The sequence below is a fragment of the Phyllobates terribilis genome, unplaced genomic scaffold (genome assembly GCF_046119375.1).
Source record: "Phyllobates terribilis strain yellow unplaced genomic scaffold, ASM4611937v1 Scaffold_473__1_contigs__length_1414477, whole genome shotgun sequence".
In the NCBI taxonomy this organism is placed as follows: domain Eukaryota; kingdom Metazoa; phylum Chordata; class Amphibia; order Anura; family Dendrobatidae; genus Phyllobates; species Phyllobates terribilis.
Window position 1 is genome coordinate 1,233,651 of NW_027363233.1, and position 15,723 is coordinate 1,249,373.

A 15,723-nucleotide genomic window follows, 5' to 3' on the forward strand; every position below is an offset into this window, starting at 1 on the left:
GGCCCGTCCACCCCGTGTCCGGACTGTGGAGCCCGTCCGCCATATGACCGGACTGTGGGGCCCGTCCACCCCGTGTCCGGACTGTGGGCCGTCTGCCCCAGGTCTAGCCCCAGGTCTGGACTGTGAAGCCGCCTGCCCCGGGATTAGCTCAGTGTCCGGACTGTGGGGTCCGCCTGCCCCATGTCCTGACTGTGGAGCCCGCCCGCCCCGTGTCCTGACTGTGGGCCCGGTGTCCTGACTGTGGGGCCCGCCCGCCCTATGTCCGTACTGTGGGGCCCGCCCTGTGTCCTGACTGTGGGGCACGCCCGCCCCGTGTCCTGACTGTGGGTCCCGCCCGCCCCGTGTCCTGACTGTGGGTCCCGCCCGCCCCGTGTCCTGACTGTGGGTCCCGCCCGCCCCGTGTCCTGACTGTGGGTCCCGCCCGCCCCGTGTCCTGACTGTGGGTCCCGCCCGCCCCGTGTCCTGACTGTGGGTCCCGCCCGCCCCGTGTCCTGACTGTGGGTCCCGCCCCGTGTCCTGACTGTGGGTCCCGCCCGCCCCGTGTCCTGACTGTGGGGCTCATCCGCCCAGTGTCTGGACTTTGGGGTCGCCTGCCCCGGGTCTAGCCCCGTTTCCGGTCTGTGGGGCACGCCCGCCCCAAGCTTGGACTGTGGGGCCCGTCCGTCCCGGGTCTAGCCCCGAGCCTGGACTGTGGGGCCCGGCCACCCTATATCCGGACTGCGGCCGCCCAGTGTCCGGACTATGGGCCCGTCCGCCCCGTGTCCGGACTGTGGGGCCGCCTGCATCTGGTCTAGCCCCAGGTCTGGACTGTGGGGCCCCCCGCCCGCCCCGAGTCTAGCCCCAGGTCTGGACTGTGGGGCCCCCAGCCAGCCCCGGGTACGGACTGTGGGGCCCCCCGCCCGCCCCGGGTTCGGACTGTGGGGCCCGCCGCTCGCCCCAAGTCTGGACTGTGGGGAAGCCTGCCCCGGGTCTGGACTGTGGGGCATGTCCGCCCCATGTCAGGACTGTGGGGCCCGTCCACCCAGTGTCTGGACTGTGGGGCCGCCTGCCCCTGGTTTAGCCTCAGGTCTGGACTGTGGGGCCGCCTGCCCCGGGACTAGCTGTGTCCGGACTGTGGGGCCCGTCCGCCCCGAGCCTGGACTGTGGGGCCCGTCCGCCCCGAGCCTGGACTGTGGGGCCCGCCCTATGTACGGACTGTGGCCGCACTGCATCTGGACTGTGGGGCCCGTCCACCCAGTGTGCGGACTGTGGAGCCCGTCCGCCATATGTCCGGACTGTGGGGACCGTCCACCCCGTGTCCGGACTGTGGGCCGCGTGCTCCGGGTCTAGCCCCAGGTCTGGACTGTGGGGCATGCCTGCTCCGTGTCCGGACTGTGGGGCCCGTCCACCCCGTGTCCGGACTGTGGGCCGTCTGCCCCAGGTCTAGCCCCAGGTCTGGACTGTGAAGCCGTCTGCCCCTGGATTAGCTCAGTGTCCGGACTGTGGGGCCCGCCTGCCCCGTGTCCTGACTGTGGGCCCCGTGTCCTGACTGTGGGGCCCGCCCGCCCTATATCCGTACTATGGCCGCCCCGTGTCCGGACTGTGGGGCCCGTCTACCCCGTGTCCGGACTGTGGGGCCGCCTGCCAGGGGACTAGCCCCGTGTACGGACTGTGGGGCCCGCCCGCCCCGAGCCTGGACTGTGGGGCCCGTCCGCCCCGAGTCTGGACCGTGGGGCCCGTCCGCTCCAAGCGTGGACTGTGGGGCCCTTCCACCCCGTGTCTGGACTGTGGGCCGCCTGCCCCGGGTCTAACCCCAGGTCTGGACTGTGGGCCGCCTGCCCCGGGTCTAGCCCCAGGTCTGGACTGTGGGGCATGCCTGCTCCGTGTCCGGACTGTGGGGCCCGTCCACCCCGTGTCCGGAATGTGGGCCGTCTGCCCCAGGTCTAGCCCCAGGTCTGGACTGTGAAGCCGCCTGCCCCAGGATTAGCTCAGTGTCCGGACTGTGGGGCCTGCCCGCCCTGTATCCTGACTGTGGGGCCTGCCCGCCCTGTATCCTGACTGTGGTGCCTGCCCGCCCTGTATCCTGACTATGGAGCCCGCCCGCCCAATGTCCTGACTGTGGGTCCCGCCCGCCCCGTGTCCTGACTGTGGGTCCCGCCCGCCCCGTGTCCTGACTGTGGGTCCCGCCCGCCCCGTGTCCTGACTGTGGGTCCCGCCCGCCCCGTGTCCTGACTGTGGGTCCCGCCCGCCCCGTGTCCAGACTGTGGGTCCCGCCCGCCCCGTGTCCAGACTGTGGGTCCCGCCCGCCCCGTGTCCAGACTGTGGGGCTCCTCCGCCCCGTGTCCAGACTGTGGGGCTCATCTGCCCCATGTCCGGACTTTGGGGCCGCCTGCCCCGGGTCTAGCCCCGTTTCCGGTCTGTGGGGCACGCCCGCCCCAAGCTTGGACTGTGGGGCCCGTCCGTCCCGGGTCTAGCCCCGAGCCTGGACTGTGGGGCCCGGCCGCCCTATATCCGGACTGCGGCCGCCCAGTGTCCGGACTATGGGCCCGTCCGCCCCGTGTCCGGACTGTGGGGCCGCCTGCATCGGGTCTAGCCCCAGGTCTGGACTGTGGGGCCCCCCGCCCGCCCCGAGTCTAGCCCCAGGTCTGGACTGTGGGGCCCCCCGCCCGCCCCGGGTACGGACTGTGGGGCCCCCCGCTCGCCCCAAGTCTGGACTGTGGGGAAGCCTGCCCCGGGTCTGGACTGTGGGGCATGTCCGCCCCATGTCAGGACTGTGGGGCCCGTCCACCCAGTGTCTGGACTGTGGGGCCGCCTGCCCCTGGTTTAGCCTCAGGTCTGGACTGTGGGGCCGCCTGCCCTGGGACTAGCTCTGTGTCCGGACTGTGGGGCCCGTCCGCCCCGAGCCTGGACTGTGGGGCCCGTCCGTCCCGAGCCTGGACTGTGGGGCCCGTCCGCCCCGAGCCTGGACTGTGGGGCCCGCCCTATGTACGGACTGTGGCCGCACTGCATCTGGACTGTGGGGCCCGTCCACCCCGTGTCCGGACTGTGGGGCCCGTCCGCCATATGTCCGGACTGTGGCTCCCCCCGTGTCCGGACTGTGGGGACCGTCCTCCCCGTGTCCGGACTGTGGGCCGCGTGCTCCGGGTCTAGCCCCAGGTCTGGACTGTGGGGCATGCCTGCTCCGTGTCCGGACTGTGGGGCCCGTCCACCCCGTGTCCGGACTGTGGGCCGTCTGCCCCAGGTCTAGCCCCAGGTCTGGACTGTGAAGCCGCCTGCCCCGGGATTAGCTCAGTGTCCAGACTGTGGGGCCTGCCTGCCCCGTGTCCTGACTGTGGAGCCCGCCCGCCCCGTGTCCTGACTGTGGGCCCCGTGTCCTGACTGTGGGGCCCGCCCGCCCTATATCCGTACTATGGCCGCCCCGTGTCCGGACTGTGGGGCCCGTCCACCCCGTGTCCGGACTGTGGGGCCGCCTGCCACGGGACTAGCCCCGTGTACGGACTGTGGGGCCCGCCCGCCCCGTGTCTTAACTATGGGCCCGCCCGCCCCGAGCCTGGACTGTGGGGCCCGTCCGCCCCGAGTCTGGACTGTGGGGCCCGTCCGCTCCAAGCGTGGACTGTGGGGCCCTTCCACCCCGTGTCTGGACTGTGGGCCGCCTGCCCCGGGTCTAACCCCAGGTCTGGACTGTGGGCCGCCTGCCCCGGGTCTAGCCCCAGGTCTGGACTGTGGGGCATGCCTGCTCCGTGTCCGGACTGTGGGGCCCGTCCACCCCGTGTCCGGACTGTGGGCCGTCTGCCCCAGGTCTGGACTGTGAAGCCGCCTGCCCCGGGATTAGCTCAGTGTCCGGACTGTGGGGCCTGCCCGCCCTGTATCCTGACTGTGCAGCCCGCCCGCCCAATGTCCTGACTGTGGGGCCCGCCCTGTGTCCTGACTGTGGGTCCCGCCCCGTGTCCTGACTGTGGGTCCCGCCCGCCCCGTGTCCTGACTGTGGGTCCCGCCCGCCCCGTGTCCTGACTGTGGGTCCCGCCCGCCCCGTGTCCAGACTGTGGGTCCCGCCCGCCCCGTGTCCAGACTGTGGGTCCCGCCCGCCCCGTGTCCAGACTGTGGGGCTCCTCCGCCCCGTGTCCAGACTGTGGGGCTCCTCCGCCCCGTGTCCAGACTGTGGGGCTCCTCCGCCCCATGTCCGGACTGTGGGGCCCGTCCACCCCGTGTCCGGACTGTGGGGCCCGTCCACCCCGTGTCCGGACTGTGGGGCCCGTCCACCCCGTGTCCGGACTGTGGGGCCCGTCCACCCCGTGTCCGGACTGTGGGGCCCGTCCACCCCGTGTCCGGACTGTGGGGCCCGTCCACCCCGTGTCCGGACTGTGGGGCCCGTCCACCCCGTGTCCGGACTGTGGGGCCCGTCCACCCCGTGTCCGGACTGTGGGTCGCCTGCCCCGGGTCTAGCCCCAGGTCTGGACTGTGGGGCCGCCTGCCCCGGGTCTAGCCCCAGGTCTGGACTATGGGGCATGCCCGCCCCGTGTCCGGACTGTGGGGCCCGTCCACCCCGTGTCTGGACTGTGGGCCGCCTGCCCCGGGTCTAGCCCCAGGTCTGGACTGTGGGGCCAGCCCGCCCCGTGTCCTGTCTGTGGGGCGGGCCGCCCGCCCCATGTCCTGACTGTGGGGCGGGCCGCCTGCCCCATGTCCTGACTGTGGGAGGGGGCCGCCCGCCACATGTCCTGACTGTGGGGCCCGCCCGCCCCATGTACTGACTGTGGGGCCCGCCCGCCCCGTGTCCTGACTGTGGGGCCCGCCCGCCCCGTGTCCTGACTGTGGGGCTCGCCCGCCCCGTGTCCTGACTGTGGGGCTCGCCCACCCCGTGTCCTGACTGTGGGGCTCGTCCGCCCAGTGTCCTGACTGTGGGGCACATCCGCCCAGTGTCCTGACTGTGGGGCACGCCCGCCCCAACCTTGGACTGTGGGGCCCGTCCGTCCCGGGTCTAGCCCCGAGCCTGGACTGTGGGGCCCGGCTGCCCTATATCCGGACTGCGGCCGCAAAGTGTCCGGACTATGGGCCCGTCCGCCCCATGTCCGGACTGTGGGGCCGCCTGCATCGGGTCTAGCCCTAGGTCTGGACTGTGGGGCCCCCCGCCCTCCCCGAGTCTAGCCCCAGGTCTGGACTGTGGGGCCCCCAGCCAGCCCCGGGTACGGACTGTGGGGCCCCCCGCCCGCCCCGGGTACGGACTGTGGGGCCCTCCGCTCGCCCCGAGTCTGGACTGTGGGGCATGTCCGCCCCATGTCAGGACTGTGGGGCCCGTCCACCCCGTGTCTGGACTGTGGGGCCGCCTGCCCCTGGTCTAGCCTCAGGTCTGGACTGTGGGGCCGCCTGCCCCGGGACTAGCTCCGTGTCCGGACTGTGGGGCCCGTCCGCCCCGAGCCTGGACTGTGGGGCCCGTCCGCCCCGAGCCTGGACTGTGGGGCCCGTCCGCCCCGAGCCTGGACTGTGGGGCCCGTCCGCCCACCCCGGGTACGGACTGTGGGGCCCCCCGCTCGCCGCGAGTCTGGATTGTGGGGCCGCCTGCCCCGGGTCTGGACTGTGGTGCATGTCCGCCCCATGTCAGGACTGTGGGGCCCGTCCACCCCGTGTCTGGACTGTGGGGTCGCCTGCCCCTGGTCTAGCCTCAGGTCTGGACTGTGGGGCCGCCTGCCCCGGGACTAGCCCCGTGTCCGGACTGTGGGGCCAGTCCGCCATATGTCCGGACTGTGGCTCCCCCCGTGTCCGGACTGTGGGGACCGTCCACCCCGTGTCCGGACTGTGGGCCGCGTGCTCCGGGTCTAGCCCCAGGTCTGGACTGTGGGGCATGCCTGCTCCGTGTCCGGACTGTGGGGCCCGTCCACCCCGTGTCCGGACTGTGGGCCGTCTGCCCCAGGGCTAGCCTCAGGTCTGGACTGTGAAGCCGCCTGCCCCGGGATTAGCTCAGTGTCCGGACTGTGGGGCCCGCCTGCCCCGTGTCCTGACTGTGGAGCCCGCCCGCCCCGTGTCCTGACTGTGGGCCCAGTGTCCTGACTGTGGGGCCCGCCCGCCCTATGTCCGTACTATGGCCACCCCGTGTCCGGACTGTGGGGCCCGTCCACCCCGTGTCCGGACTGTGGGGCCGCCTGCCCCGGGACTAGCCCCGTGTACGGACTGTGGGGCCCGCCCGCCCCGTGTCGTAACTCTGGGCCCGCCCGCCCCGAGCCTGGACTGTGGGGCCCGTCCACCCCGTGTCCGGACTGTGGGGCCCGTCCACCCCGTGTCCGGACTGTGGGGCCCGTCCACCCCGTGTCCGGACTGTGGGTCGCCTGCCCCGGGTCTAGCCCCAGGTCTGGACTGTGGGGCCGCCTGCCCCGGGTCTAGCCCCAGGTCTGGACTATGGGGCATGCCCGCCCCGTGTCCGGACTGTGGGGCCCGTCCACCCCGTGTCTGGACTGTGGGCCGCCTGCCCCGGGTCTAGCCCCAGGTCTGGACTGTGGGGCCAGCCCGCCCCGTGTCCTGACTGTGGGGCGGGCCGCCCGCCCCATGTCCTGACTGTGGGGCGGGCCGCCTGCCCCATGTCCTGACTGTGGGAGGGGGCCGCCCGCCACATGTCCTGACTGTGGGGCCCGCCCGCCCCATGTCCTGACTGTGGGGCCCGCCCGCCCCGTGTCCTGAATGTGGGGCCCGCCCGCCCCGTGTCCTGACTGTGGGGCTCGCCCGCCCCGTGTCCTGACTGTGGGGCTCGCCCACCCCGTGTCCTGACTGTGGGGCTCGTCCGCCCAGTGTCCTGACTGTGGGGCACATCCGCCCAGTGTCCTGACTGTGGGGCACGCCCGCCCCAACCTTGGACTGTGGGGCCCGTCCGTCCCGGGTCTAGCCCCGAGCCTGGACTGTGGGGCCCGGCTGCCCTATATCCGGACTGCGGCCGCAAAGTGTCCGGACTATGGGCCCGTCCGCCCCATGTCCGGACTGTGGGGCCGCCTGCATCGGGTCTAGCCCTAGGTCTGGACTGTGGGGCCCCCCGCCCTCCCCGAGTCTAGCCCCAGGTCTGGACTGTGGGGCCCCCAGCCAGCCCCGGGTACGGACTGTGGGGCCCCCCGCCCGCCCCGGGTACGGACTGTGGGGCCCTCCGCTCGCCCCGAGTCTGGACTGTGGGGCATGTCCGCCCCATGTCAGGACTGTGGGGCCCGTCCACCCCGTGTCTGGACTGTGGGGCCGCCTGCCCCTGGTCTAGCCTCAGGTCTGGACTGTGGGGCCGCCTGCCCCGGGACTAGCTCCGTGTCCGGACTGTGGGGCCCGTCCGCCCCGAGCCTGGACTGTGGGGCCCGTCCGCCCCGAGCCTGGACTGTGGGGCCCGTCTGCCCCGAGCCTGGACTGTGGGGCCCGTCCGCCCACCCCGGGTACGGACTGTGGGGCCCCCCGCTCGCCGCGAGTCTGGATTGTGGGGCCGCCTGCCCCGGGTCTGGACTGTGGTGCATGTCCGCCCCATGTCAGGACTGTGGGGCCCGTCCACCCCGTGTCTGGACTGTGGGGTCGCCTGCCCCTGGTCTAGCCTCAGGTCTGGACTGTGGGGCCGCCTGCCCCGGGACTAGCCCCGTGTCCGGACTGTGGGGCCAGTCCGCCCCGAGCCTGGACTGTGGGGCCCGTCCGCCATATGTCCGGACTGTGGCTCCCCCCGTGTCCGGACTGTGGGGACCGTCCACCCCGTGTCCGGACTGTGGGCCGCGTGCTCCGGGTCTAGCCCCAGGTCTGGACTGTGGGGCATGCCTGCTCCGTGTCCGGACTGTGGGGCCCGTCCACCCCGTGTCCGGACTGTGGGCCGTCTGCCCCAGGGCTAGCCTCAGGTCTGGACTGTGAAGCCGCCTGCCCCGGGATTAGCTCAGTGTCCGGACTGTGGGGCCCGCCTGCCCCGTGTCCTGACTGTGGAGCCCGCCCGCCCCGTGTCCTGACTGTGGGCCCAGTGTCCTGACTGTGGGGCCCGCCCGCCCTATGTCCGTACTATGGCCACCCCGTGTCCGGACTGTGGGGCCCGTCCACCCCGTGTCCGGACTGTGGGGCCGCCTGCCCCGGGACTAGCCCCGTGTACGGACTGTGGGGCCCGCCCGCCCCGTGTCGTAACTCTGGGCCCGCCCGCCCCGAGCCTGGACTGTGGGGCCCGTCCGCCCCGAGTCTGGACTGTGGGGCCCGTCCGCCCCGAGCGTGGACTGTGGGGCCAGAGCGTGGACTGTGGGGCCCGTTCGCTCCGAGCCAATACTGTGGGGCCCATCCGCCCCGAGTCTGGACTGTGGTGCCCATCCGTCCCGAGCCTGGACTGTGGGGCCCCCCGCCCCGGGTCTGAAATGTGGGGCCGGCTTCCCCGGGTTTAGCCCCGAGCCTGGACTGTGGGGCCCGCCCACCCTATGTCTGGACTGTGGCCGCCCCGTGTCCGGACTGTGGGGCTCGTCACCCCGTGTCTGGACTTTGGGGCAGCCTACCCCTGGTCTAGCCCTAGGTCTGGACTGTGGGGCATGTCCGCCCCGTGTCAGGACTGTGGGGCCCGTCCACCCCGTATCTGGACTGTGGGGCCGCCTGCCCCGGGCCGAGCCTCAGGTCTGGACTGTGGAGCCCGTCCGCCCCGAGCCTGGACTGTGGGGCCCGTTGGCCCCGAGCCAATACTGTGGGGCCCATCCGCCCCGAGCCTGGACTGTGGGGCCCATCCGCCCCGAGCCTGGACTGTGGGGCCCCCCGCCCCGGGTCTGAAATGTGGGGCCGGCTTCCCCGGGTTTAGCCCCGAACGTGGACTGTGGGGCCCGCCCACCCTATGTCTGGACTGTGGCCGCCCCGTGTCCGGACTGTGGGGCTCGTACACCCCGTGTCCGGACTTTGGGGCAGCCTACCCCGGGTCTAGCCCCAGGTCTGGACTGTGGGGCATGTCCGCCCCGTGTCAGGACTGTGGGGCCCGTCCACCCTATGTCTAGAATGTGGGGCTGCCTGCCCCGGGTCTAGCCTCAGGTCTGGACTGTGGGGCCGCCTGCCCCGGGTCTAGCCCCAGGTCTTGACTATGGGTCATGCCCGCCCCGTATCCGGACTGTGGGGCCCGTCCACCCCGTGTCTAGAATGTGGGGCCGCCTGCCCCGGGTCTAGCCTCAGGTCTGGACTGTGGGGCCGCCAGCCCCGGGTTTAGCCCCAGGTCTTGACTATGGGGCATGCCCGCCCCGTATCTGGACTGTGGGGCCCGTCCACCCCGTGTCTGGACTGTGGGCCGCCTGCCCCAGGTCTGGACTGTGGGGCCACCTGCCCCGGGATTAGCCCTGTGTCCTGACTGTGGGGCCTGCTCGCCCTGTATCCTGACTGTGGAGCCCGCCCGCCCAATGTCCTGACTGTGGGGCCCGCCCTGTGTCCTGACTGTGGGGCCCGTCCGCCCCGTGTCCTAACTGTGGGGCCCGTCTGCCCCGTGTCCTAACTGTGGGGCCCGTCTGCCCCGTGTCCTGACTGTGGGTCCCGCCCGCCCCGTGTCCTGACTGTGGGTCCCGCCCGCCCCGTGTCCTGACTGTGGGTCCCGCCCGCCCCGTGTCCTGACTGTGGGTCCCGCCCGCCCCGTGTCCGGACTGTGGGTCCCGCCCGCCCCGTGTCCGGACTGTGGGTCCCGCCCGCCCCGTGTCCGGACTGTGGGTCCCGCCCGCCCCGTGTCCGGACTGTGGATCCCGCCCGCCCCGTGTCCGGACTGTGGGGCCCGTCCACCCCGAATCCGGACTGCGGGGCCCGTCCACCCCGTGTCCGGACTGTGGGGCCCGTCCACCCCGTGTCCGGACTGTGGGGCCCGTCCACCCCGGGTCTAGCCCCAGGTCTGGACTGTGGGGCATGTCCGCCCCGTGTCAGGACTGTGGGGCCCGTCCACCCTGTGTCTAGAATGTGGGGCCGCCTGCCCCGGGTCTAGCCTCAGGTCTGGATTGTGGGGCCGCCAGCCCTGGGTTTAGCCCCAGGTCTTGACTATGGGTCATGCCCGCCCCGTCCCCGGACTGTGGGGCCCGTCCACCCCGTGTCTAGAATGTGGGGCCGCCTGCCCCGGGTCTAGCCTCAGGTCTGGATTGTGGGGCCGCCAGCCCCGGGTTTAGCCCCAGGTCTTGACTATGGGGCATGCCCGCCCCGTATCTGGACTGTGGGGCCCGTCCACCCCGTGTCTGGACTGTGGGCCGCCTGCCCGGGGTCTAGCCCCAGGTCTGGACTGTGGGGCCACCTGCCCCGGGATTAGCCCTGTGTCCGGACTGTGGGGCCTGCCCGCCCTGTATCCTGACTGTGGAGCCCGCCCGCCCAATGTCCTGACTGTGGAGCCCGCCCGCCCAATGTCCTGACTGTGGGGCCCGCCCGCCCCGTGTCCTGACTGTGGGGCCCGCCCGCCCCGTGTCCTGACTGTGGGGCCCGCCCGCCCCGTGTCCGGACTGTGGGGCCCGCCCGCCCCGTGTCCGGACTGTGGGGCCCGCCCGCCCCGTGTCCGGACTGTGGGGCCCGCCCGCCCAGTGTCCGGACTGTGGGGCCCGCCCGCCCAGTGTCCGGACTGTGGGGCCCGCCCGCCCCGTGTCCGGACTGTGGGGCCCGTCCACCCCGTGTCCGGACTGTGGGGCCCGTCCACCCCGTGTCCGGACTGTGGGGCCCGTCCACCCCGTGTCCGGACTGTGGGGCCCGTCCACCCCGTGTCCGGACTGTGGGGCCCGTCCACCCCGTGTCCGGACTGTGGGGCCCGTCCACCCCGTGTCCGGACTGTGGGGCCCGTCCACCCCGTGTTCGGACTGTGGGGCCCGTCCACCCCGTGTCCGGACTGTGGGCCGCCTGCCCCGGGTCTAGCCCCAGGTCTGGACTATGGGGCATGCCCGCCCCGTGTCCGGACTGTGGGGCCCGTCCACCCCGTGTCTGGACTGTGGGCCGCCTGCCCCGGGTCTAGCCCCAGGTCTGGACTGTGGGGCCCGCCCGCCCCATGTCCTGACTGTGGGGCCCGCCCGCCCCGTGTCCTGACTGTGGGGCCCGCCCGCCCCGTGTCCTGACTGTGGGGCCCGCCCGCCCCGTGTCCTGACTGTGGGGCTCGCCCGCCCCGTGTCCTGACTGTGGGGCTCGCCCGCCCCGTGTCCTGACTGTGGGGCTCATCCGCCCCGTGTCTGGACTTTGGGGCCCCCTGCCCCCGGTCTAACCCCGTTTCCGGTCTGTGGGGCACGCCCGCCCCAAGCTTGGACTGTGGGGCCCGGCCGCCCCAGGTCTAGCCCCGAGCCTGGACTGTGGGGCCTGGCCGCCCTATATCCGGACTGCGGCCGCCCAGTGTCCGGACTATGGGCCCGTCCGCGCCGTGTCCGGACTGTGGGGCCGCCTGCATCGGGTCTAGCCCCAGGTCTGGACTGTGGGGCCCCGCGCCAGCCCCGGGTACGGACTGTGGGGCCCCCCACCCACCCCGGGTACGGACTGTGGGGCCCCCCGCTCGCCCCGAGTCTGGACTGTGGGGAAGCCTGCCCCGGGTCTGGACTGTGGGGCATGTCCGCCCAATGTCAGGACTGTGGGGCCCGTCCACCCAGTGTCTGGACTGTGGGGCCGCCTGCCCCTGGTCTAGCCTCAGGTCTGGACTGTGGGGCCGCCTGCCCTGGGACTAGCCCCGTGTCCGGACTGTGGGGCCCGTCCGCCCCGAGCCTGGACTGTGGGGCCCCCCGCCCGCTCCGGGTACGGACTGTGGGGCCCCCTGCCCGCCCCGAGTCTGGACTGTGGGGACGCCTGCCCCGGGTCTGGACTGTCGGGCATGTCCGCCCCATGTCAGGACTGTGGGGCCCGTCCACCCAGTGTCTGGACTGTGGGGCCGCCTGCCCCTGGTCTAGCCTCAGGTCTGGACTGTGGGGCCGCCTGCCCTGGGACTAGCCCCGTGTCCGGACTGTGGGGCCCGTCCGCCCCGAGCCTGGACTGTGGGGCCCGTCCGCCCCGAGCCTGGACTGTGGGGCCCCCCGCCCGCCCCGGGTACGGACTGTGGGGCCCCCCGCTCGCCCCGAGTCTGAACTGTGGGGACGCCTGCCCCGGGTCTGGACTGTGGGGCATGTCCGCCCCATGTCAGGACTGTGGGGCCCGTCCACCCCGTGTCTGAACTGTGGGGCCGCCTGCCCCTGGTCTAGCCTCAGGTCTGGACTGTGGGGCCGCCTGCCCCGGGACTAGCCCCGCGTCCGGACTGTGGGGCCCGTCCGCCCCGAGCCTGGACTGTGGGCCGCGTGCTCCGGGTCTAGCCCCAGGTCTGGACTGTGGGGCATGCCTGCTCCGTGTCCGGACTGTGGGGCCCGTCCACCCCGTGTCCGGACTGTGGGCCGTCTGCCCCGGGTCTAGCCCCAGGTCTGGACTGTGGGGCCGCCTGCCCCGGGATTAGCCCTGTGTTTGGGCTGTGGGGCCCGCCCGCCCCATGTCCTGACTGTGGAGCCCGCCCTCCCCGTGTCCTGACTGTGGGGCCCGCCCGCCCCGTGTCCTGACTGTGGGGCCAGCCCGCCCGTGTCCTGACTGTGGGGCCAGCCCGCCCCGCCCGCCCCGTGTCCAGACTGTGGGGCCCGCCCGCCCCGTGTCCAGACTGTGCGGCCCGCCCGCCCCGTGTCCAGACTGTGGGGCCCGCCCGCCCCGTGTCCAGACTGTGGGGCCCGCCCGCCCCGAGTCCAGACTGTGGGGCCCGCCCGCCCCGAGTCCAGACTGTGGGGCCCGCCCGCCCCGAGTCCAGACTGTGGGGCCCGTCCGCCCCGAGTCCAGACTGTGGGGCCCGTCCGCCCCGAGTCCAGACTGTGGGGCCCGTCCGCCCCGAGTCCAGACTGTGGAGCCCGTCCGCCCCGAGTCCAGACTGTGGGGCCCATCCGCCCCGAGTCCAGACTGTGGGGCCCATCCGCCCCGAGTCCAGACTGTGGGGCCCATCCGCCCCGAGTCCAGACTGTGGGGCCCATCCGCCCCGAGTCCAGACTGTGGGGCCCATCCGCCCCGAGTCCAGACTGTGGGGCCCATCCGCCCCGAGTCCAGACTGTGGGGCCCATCCGCCCCGAGTCCAGACTGTGGGGCCCATCCGCCCCGAGTCCAGACTGTGGGGCCCTTCCGCCCCGAGTCCAGACTGTGGGGCCCATCCGCCCCGAGTCCAGACTGTTGGGCCCTTCCGCCCCGAGTCCAGACTGTGGGGCCCATCCGCCCCGAGTCCAGACTGTGGGGCCCATCCGCCCCGAGTCCAGACTGTGGGGCCCATCCGCCCCGAGTCCAGACTGTGGGGCCCATCCGCCCCGTGTCCGCACTTGGGGCCGCCTGCCCCGGGTCTAGCCCCAGGTCTGGACTGTGGGGCCACCTGCCCCAGGACTAGCCCTGTGTCTAGACTGTGGGGCACGCCCGCCCCGAGCCTGGACTGTGGGACATGCCCGCCCCGAGTGGAAAAGGGGAGCCTGTCTGCCCCGGGCCTGGACGGTGGGGCCCGTCCGCCCTGAGCCTGGACTGTGGGGCCGGCTGCCCCCGGGTCTAGCCCCGAGCCTGGACTGTGGGGCTGCCTGCCCCGGGACTAGCCCCGCATCCGGACTGTGGGGCCCCCCGCCCGCCCCGTGTCCTGACTGTGGGGCCCCCCGCCCGCCCCGTGTCCTGACTGTGGGGCCCCCCGCCCGCCCCGTGTCCTGACTGTGGGGCCCCCCGCCCGCCCCGTGTCCTGACTGTGGGGCCAGCCAGCCCCATGTCTTGGGCCCCATGTCCGGCCTTTGCGGCCGCCTGCCCCGGGTCTAGCTCCAGGTCTGGACAGTGGGGACCCACGCCTGCCCCGGGTCCGGACTGTGGGGCCCCCCACCCGCCCCGACTCCGGACTGTGGGGCCCCCCGTCCGCCCCGATCCTGGACTTTGGGGCCTGTTCGCTCGAGCCTGGACCGTGCGGCCCGTCCTCCCCGAGCCTGGACCGTGGGACCCGTCCTCCCCGAGCCTGGACCGAGGGACCCGTCCTCCCCGAGCCTGGACCGAGGGGCCCGTCCGCCCCGAGCCTGGACCGTGGGGCCCGTCCGCCCCGAGCCTGGACCGTGGGGCCCGCCCGCCCCGGGTCCGGACTGTGGGGCCCGCCCGCCCCGGGCTACTTTCAGTGGTATGTCAGCCGATTGTGGTTTGTAGGCTTCTTTTCTTTACTGTCTCAATGCTTCATTAACTAGCAATTCTGCTGATATTGGTAAGAATGACTTCCGGGTGATAACGGCTGATCCTATCAAACAACAAGGAGGTGCCTTAATAAAGTACAGTCCTGAGGGTAGCTGGTGAGGCCAACAAATTTCCAGTCCATCCCTCATACTTAGATGATAAAGGCAGACCTGTTCAATGTGCTATCCATGTCCCAGTTTGGCCTCTTGTTGGTAGGAGGTGTAAATGGTTGCTTTAAACAGAATGAAGCTATTTTAAGTCTGATGTCGGGAGTCTCAGAATGGACTGGTCGACATTTTACTTAGCAAAATATTTATGTCCCAGTTATCCTTCTAGTTGAAGTTGGTCATGGTTGTGATTAGTAGGGGAGTAACGACTGCGGTCGCAGCAAGTCACAAAGGCCCGGAGGATCAGGGGCCCGCCGACACCAGCAGAACCTTTAATTAGATGTGTGTCCTCCTACGCACATCCAGTTGAAGTGTATTGCTGTGGTCATACCTATTGGGTCCTTTAGCGACAATGCATTCTGTCGGCCAATCATAGGCCAGCACATGACGGGGCGCATGGCAGTAACGTCATGCACTCCCGTCACAGGCCGAAGTCAGCTGCCTGCTTCACAACAGGACTTGCGGAGCGGGAGTGAAGGGAAGGTGGGTAGAGTATTTAAATATTTATTTTAAATAAGTTGCCATACTACTATATGTAGCATCGGCATCTCTGCCCCCTGCTAGGCAGAGACGCCGTCCCATTCACCTCCTCGCTCCCCGCTCTGCGTTCACCAGCGCTCCTCTTCCTGCAGCCGGCGCGCGCAGCTCCCCGGGCACTGTGCTTAGGGCGCGCTCGCTCCCTCCCTCTTAAAGGGGCCGCATGCGCCGTCCTAAGGAGTCCTCGGCCAATAGCCGAGGGTCCTCCCATATATAAGGCACCTCCTCCAAAATGGAGGTGCCCGAGCAAAAGTTGTTGCACAGTGTTTCTGACTTCTGCTTCAGCCCTCAGGTCCCGCTGCTAGCCTGACTACCAGTCTTGCCCACCAGCCTGTTACCTGCCGTGCCTGCCAGCCCGCTCACCTGGGAGCACTTGCCTGTTGCCTGCCTGGTACCTGCCGTGCCTGTCAGCCCGCTCACCTGGGAGCACTTGCCTGTGACCTGCCTGTTACCTGCCGTGCCTTCCTGGAGGCTCCTGCCGTCACTTGCCGTGACCACTTGCCAGCCCACCTAGAGACTCCTGCCGTCACTTGCCGTGACCACCTAGAGACTCCTGCCGTCACTTGCCGTGACCACCTGCCAGCCCACCTAGAGACTCCTGCTCGCCAGCCTGCCTGCTGTGCCTACCTGCTATTCCGGTCAGTCCCTGCCATCTGTACCGTGAAGGTCACCTGCTCCCTTACAAGGTCATCCCCAGAGTAGCACCTGGTCCCTCGGCTCGGTCCCTCACTGGTCACGGAGTCGTTAGCCGCCGTACGACCAGGGTCGGTCCGGGTTGATACTTAGTTACGCCCCTCTGGGTCCCTCCTTGCACCATAGCACAGAGGTTCTACCCCCCGGACCCATAACACTATATATGACTATGAGGTGCTTTATACTACTATATATGACTACGGGGTGCATTATACTGCTATATGACTATGGG